Source organism: Chaetura pelagica, unplaced genomic scaffold, assembly GCF_000747805.2.
Source record: "Chaetura pelagica isolate M959 unplaced genomic scaffold, ChaPel_1.0 scaffold97, whole genome shotgun sequence".
Classification (NCBI taxonomy): Eukaryota; Metazoa; Chordata; class Aves; order Apodiformes; family Apodidae; genus Chaetura; species Chaetura pelagica.
The window spans coordinates 127,177-134,076 of NW_009953944.1; positions in this window are offsets into that span (position 1 = coordinate 127,177).

Consider the following 6,900-nt stretch of genomic DNA (forward strand, 5'->3'; position numbering starts at 1 on the left):
TGTGTAGACGTGGTACTTTGGGAGATGTACGGCAGACAGTTGGACTTGATGACCTAGAAGGTCTTTTCCAACCTTAATGATTCTATGATTCTAACTCCCCTACTTTAAGAAAAAGGAGTAATGAGAAATTAGGAAGAAAAAAAGATAAAATTCTGGTTCTTAAAAATATGGTGGAAAGAACATAATATTTTGGAAAGAATCAACATATGATCTGCAAATTATATATGCCTGCTTAAGCATTTCTACTCTTCTGGTACAACTTTATCTTAAATGACTCTTTACATGCACTCCTATCACACTGAAGTAATATATCAAGAGAGGATGTTGCAAACCTAATAGGTTTGAGAGCCTCTTCAGACGAAAATGTGGTGAAAGTCCTCTCTGTGCCACATAGCATCAATATCCTATGTATTTGAAATGAGAAACATCTACCATGAAACAGAAGACCAAAGAGGAGAAAGTTTCATGCTGAGAGATAACATGCAAGAGGCTCCCAAGAATTCATCATCTCTGGAGACTAGTGATTCTGTTGGATCTACAATAATTGATGACCTTAGGACACAGAGTAAGCTGATAATGTACAAGTCCACTGGAACATATTAGTATCAATGACAGGCTGTACAATTCAGACCACATCCAAAGAAGTCAGTGGCTGCTATACCCAGAGAAAGCTGACTGGATTAGATTAACATCTGTCGAGGAACTTTCTTACCTAAAAGTCAATGAAGCATCTGTATGATGTGCCACTTCTGAATAAATAGCTGGGGTTAGGTTCCCAGGTCTTGCCTCAAAAAGAGTAACTGAGAATGTGTATGCATGTATGAGGGACCAAGCACATTATTGCACTGTGTGAACAGTTACTGTTACATTCACTGCGTGAACAATTATTATTATTAATATTATTAATAACAGCTTATTTATTAGAGTATCACTAATTCTTGACAGTGATCTGTATCTTGACTCAATCCCCTGTGAAAGAAAAGGCATTTATGACAAAGGAACACCATGGTTTTTTTTTTATGTCTATTTGTTTTAAAAATACATCTTTTCATAGACATGCATGCAATTAGATTCCTTGTGAGGATAACCTTCAGAATCAAGTTTAAACTTAGGTTTTGGAAGTTCAGACTGAAGTACTTCATGTATCCACCTGGGAAAGAATCAATGTGTTGAAATGTTTATAAGGTGGTCTTAAGCAACAGCTACTTTTGAACATCCAAAGAACATCTAGTATGGAGGAAAAGCTTTATGTGATGAAGTTAAAGACTGAATTTAAGTTCTGACTGGCTTGAAATAAAAATAAAAAGAATGAAAGAAAGGCTATAATTATTGGAAGAACATAATGTGATGCTTAGACAGGATGTGAAATTCACTGAGGAGCATATTGCAGCTATAATTAGAGATAGTGTTTCAGTCTCTTTTAAAATGAGTCATTAGAGAGTGCATTAAAAAGTAAAATTCTACATCTGTTGGGTCTCCCAGTTGGGACAGAAACACAAGACCTAAAAGGGAGATGCAAATTTTTTTCTCCTAAGGAGCTCTGAGGTGAAATTCCAGAAGTGAAGCGCAAATAAAGCTTTGGAGTTGGAAACAAATAGATATAAATAGAAGTGTAGATGGCTTGCAATGCTTTCTATATTTCCTTCTAGGACATATACAAGAGCATTGATACTCTTGTTCTACAAGGAATTGAAATTAATTGTTTAGTAGTTATACAGGACATTCCTCTTACCTTTCGTCTTTGCTTCCAATCATAGGGAGTCCCACTGTATGTTTTTATAACATACAAAAATAAGAACAGTTGAGGGACTTAGTCTTTTTCTCTTCTATGCTCATCCTCAATATCAAATTAACTAGATGGAGAACAATTTTACTATTAATTTCTCAGGTATAATCAACAATTTTCAATTATTTTTTTCTACCAATGCTATGAGTCACTATGGGTGGACAAGCAGAGATCTCAATTTCTGATTGCACTGGCTTTTGCAAAGACTTGAATTTTCTGGGGGAGAAGTTTCTAGGAAGGAGGTCAATGCACGTATCTTACACCACATTTTTCTCAGGCTGTTTGCATGAGGGAACGTTCTACAATAAAATATTGTCTAGCAATTTTAATCAGGCAGCAAGTTAAAGGAAAACAAGCTATACAATAATAAAGAGAATTCTAGTATTTGATCCTACTGTTTCCTCTATTTTCCAGTGTCTAATATAGATTTGTCTGTAGATGTTTCATTCATCCATTTTGAAGCATATTTTTCTCCATGGTTATGCCACAGACTAAACTTGCATAGACCTGTACTAACATGACACACTATCAGAGGTCTACCTGAACAAAAAGAACCCAACAAACTGGACAGATTTGGAGTGTCTAAAACTGCATAAGCAATATCATTAGCAACTGCTGGGGAACTCAGGGATGCAAAATTTCACTGAATCTCATTAGTATGATAAAATAAACATACAGTATGTACCTAGATAAATTCGCTTCACTTATATAAGTTTTGTTAAGTGTAAATTGTAAGAACCAGCAAATATCTTTTGAACAATTAGTTATTTCAGCACCCAAAAGGTGAGGCAGCCTGAATACGAGTTTGCATACAGATTTTTTCGGTCTTCATCATACTGTCTGAAAGTGGTTATGATATTTACCAATGGAAAAATTGTTTTTCTGCAAGCTGCCTGTGAGATCTGCCTTCTGCTAGCAGGGTTGACACTTAAGTCTTGCTTCTGAAGAAATGAAAATGTAACCATTACTTTAGAGATAGTATCATATTAACCTGCTGTACTCTTGTGACACAGCTATGTGGAACCTGACTTTTCTCCAATTCTGTCTTAGGGTGACTCTCTGGGACAACATCAGTTCTGTCAGACTGATTTAGGACAAATTGTTTGTGCATGCTGAAGCATGAGCAACCTCTTCAAGCTCAGGAGTGATGGATCTTAACAGAGAGGAAGTCAGGCAAAAATGCCAGCAGGACATATGGATCAACAAGGTGTTCCTAGACAAACTCAGATGCAAAAAGCAATCCTACGGAGGGTGAAAGCAAGGTCAGGTAGCATGGGACAAATATAGATAAATTGTCCAAGCAGCCAGAGATTAGGCTAGGAGAACTAAAGCCCTGTTAGAATTAAATCTGACCAAGGGCATCAAGGGCAAGAAGAAAAGCTTTTACTTGTACATCAGTGAGAAAAAGATGACTAGGAAAAATGTTGGCCTTCTCTGAAAGGAAATGGGATACCTGCTTTCCCAGGATATGGGGAAGGCTGATGTACTCAATTATTTCTGTGCCTTAGTCTTCACCAGCAAGTGTTCAAGCCACACTGCACAAATCACAGAAGGCAGAGAATGTGAAAAAGAAGAAAGACCCATGATGTAGGGATAGATAAAGTTCAAGACCATCTAAGGAACCTTAAAAAGCACAAGTCCAAGGGGCCTGATGAGATACAGCTGCAGGTCCTGAGGGAATTGACAGATGAAGCTGCAAAAACACTAACCATCATACTTGAGAAACTGTGGCAGTCTGGTGAAGTTACCACTGACTGGAAAAGGGGAATCATTACCCCCATTTTCAAAGGGAAAAAAAGATGATCTGTGGGACTTTGGGCCAGTCAGTCTCACCTCTGCCCATCAAGACCATGGAGCAGATCCTCCTGGAAACTATGCTAAGTCACATTGAAAATAAGGAAGTGTTTGTGACAGCCACCACAGCTTAACCAAGGGCAAATTGTGCCTGACAGATTTAGTGGCCTTCTATGATAGGGCTGCAGCACTGGTAGCTCAGACTTATGCAAAGCATTTCACACTGTCCTGCACAATATCCTGTTCTCTATACTGGAAAAGTACGGATTCAATAGGTGGACCACTCGATGGATAGGGAATTGGCTGAATGGTTGCACTCAAACATTTATGTTCAATGACTCAATGTCCAAATAGAGATCAGAGGTGAGGGGTGTTCCTCTGAAGTGAGTATGGGGATCAGCACTGTTCAACATCTTTGTAGGCAGCAGGATGGTGGGATTGAGTGAACCCTCAGCAAGTTTTCCAATGGCACCAAGCTGTGTGGTGTGGTCCTCCTCTTCTCTAGAGGGAAGGGAGACCTTACAGAGGGACCTTGAGAGGCTTGAGTGGTGGACGCATGCAAACTGCATGAAGTTCAACAAGGCCAAGTGCAAGTTCCTGAACCTGGATTGGGGCAATCCCAATCACAGTTACAGGCTGGGAGGAGAATGTATTAGGGGTGTCCTGAGGAGAAGGGCTTGGGGGGGTTGGTTGATGAGAAGCTTAACACCGGCCAGCAATGCACGTTTGCAGCACAGAAAGCCAACCACATCCTGGGCTGCATCGAAAGCAGTGTGGCCAGTGGGTCAAGAAAGGTGATTCTCCCTCTTTATTCTTGTGAGACCACACCTGGAGTACTATGGCCAATTCTTGAGCTACCAACATAGAACTGTTGGAGTGAGTCCAGAGGAGGGCCATGAAGATAATCAGAGGGCTGGAGAATCTCCTATGAAGCCAGGCTGAGAGAGTTGGAGTTGTTCAGCCTGGAGAAGAGAAGGCTCAGGGGAAACCTTATAGTGGCCTTCCAGTACCTGAACAGGCCTACTGGAAAGCTGAGGAGGGACTTTTTACAAGAATATGTAGTGTTTGGTCAAGGGGAAACAGTTTTAAGCTGAAAGAAGGTACATTTCTTTTAGATCTTAGGAAGAAATTCTTTCGTGTGAGGGTGGTGAGACACTGGAACAGGTTGCCCAGGGACGTTGTGGATGGCCCCTCTCTGTAAGTGTTCAAGGCCAGGTTGGATGAGGCCTTGAGCAACCTTGTCTAGTGGTAAGCATCCCTGCTTCTGACAATGGGGTGGAACTAGATCATCTTTGAGGTCCCTTCCACCCAGGAGCAAGGATAATGCTCCTGTGGTAGCATTTCTCTGTTGCTGATGAAAGGGAAGCATGTCTCCTGGAAGACTTCAGTGCTTGAAAGCAGAGTGTGAGTACCATAAATGTAGAATATTGGGGAATGCAACAGACAGGGTTTGTGCATTTTCTTTCTTTCTTTTAAAGAAGCTACTGCTTTTTGACATGTCATCTTAATAAAGAGAATGAAAAACTGTAGGTTTATATCTTACCTTCTGTGATTGGTACCACTGTAAACCTAAGTTGACATCCAAGGCATTTGTGAATTAAAACATTTATGAATCTCAGTGATACATTTGCATTTTCTTTCTCTAGTGCAACAAAAGTTGAGTTAATTTAGCTTTTTGTCCTCTCAGAATAGTCTTTACCTTTTGTTAGACTTAAAAGTTTGCTTTCACAATATCAAGTACTTCTAGGTTAGCATTTTACATCATGGTATCTAGAGTATTGCCATTAGAGTTAGTGTATTTTGTTGTTGTTGTTGTTATTTTCATTCTTTTTGTAAGACAGTTGTGTAGGCAATAAGGACATTAGTCAAAACAGGCATGTCTTCCTTGTTCTGAGTTGTTCTTAAAATTATTTAGAGATACTTCAGGACTTTAATAGGTTTGCTAGAAGAATAGATAGCTAGAAGAATATATTGCTAGATATAAGATGACCTCTAATGTCATTTACAATAATGTACTGAATCTGACCTAACCTTCTTGAGAAATGTACTTAGATGGGTGATTCTGTTCTGTGTGGAAGCGATAGGTGTGTTTCAAAGACTTAGTTGCATGGCATTGCCTTGTCCTCCTAGGAGCTAAATTATGTTGAAAGACTTCAAAATTAACTTATTTTTTCTACATTGTTTTTCTTGGATGTTTTCTTCATTGTAAGTGTGTCATGCAAAGGTAAATAAGCTGGAAAGACTGCAGTTCCTTTGCTTAATAAATGGTTGTTGAGATGTACTTTTTTTAAAGCCCATACCTGAAGATTAGGAACTATTTCATCGTAGATATTTAACCATTTTTATAAAGCAGACTTCAAGAAGGTCTGGAATCAAGTAACAAACTCAGTTGTGTTGTTTTCTCTCTATATTCTTTAGATCTAGAACTTTCCTATATTTTTAAATAGTCAAATACAGGAGTCCTGCAAAGAGCCTGTTTGCAAGTTGGACTGCAAGTATCCATAGATTTTTTAAATTTTTATTTTTTTTTTTGGTTACACAACATAATTGGCTACCTCAGTAGTCAGAGTTTTCCTGGTCTTTAATTTTTTCCAAAATCAGATCTTGTGTTGTGCCATGCTGTGCAAATAACTTTTCATTAAAAACTCAAGAGCTGTTAAATGTATTGGGTCAAATTCTGCCCTAAGATGTACTCTAACAAGCTTCCCAGTTAACAAAGTCCTCCTCATCTCCTTCATTCTCAATAACACTCCTTTCCTTCAAAGCTTTACAAATAATACCAAAAAAAAAAAAAAAGCATCCTCAGACTTCTAAAAAAAGCCCCACCACAAAACAACCCTGTCTCTCCCCACTGAAAGAGTAGTTGAAAGCAAAGTAAATAAAGGAAGTAGATTAAACTGAACAGAACAGATCTAAAAGATATTTAATTTCATTAAATTTCCAAACCTTCTCTAATTTATTCCTCCATATGAATTCCACAGAAAGAGTGGTTAGACAGTGGAATAGGCTGCCCAGGGAGGTGATTGAGTCACCATCCCTGGCTGTGCTTAAGATTCGTTTGGATGTGGTGTTGGTGGTGTGAAGGACCAGGTATTTCCTTACACGAACATGAAATGTCCTTTGAGTCAGCCGACAAAACTGACTTAACACGGTGTCTCCACACGGCGCTGAACCCCCTCTGTGTGTATGGGGGGGGGAGCAGCTGCTGCAGGGGAGGAGCCGTGGCCGGAAGCAGGGGCAGGACTAGGTCCCGTCTGATTGGCTGAAAAGCCCGGAAATGCAAAACTGGCGCCGAAGAACCCCATGAGAGAGGCAGCGCG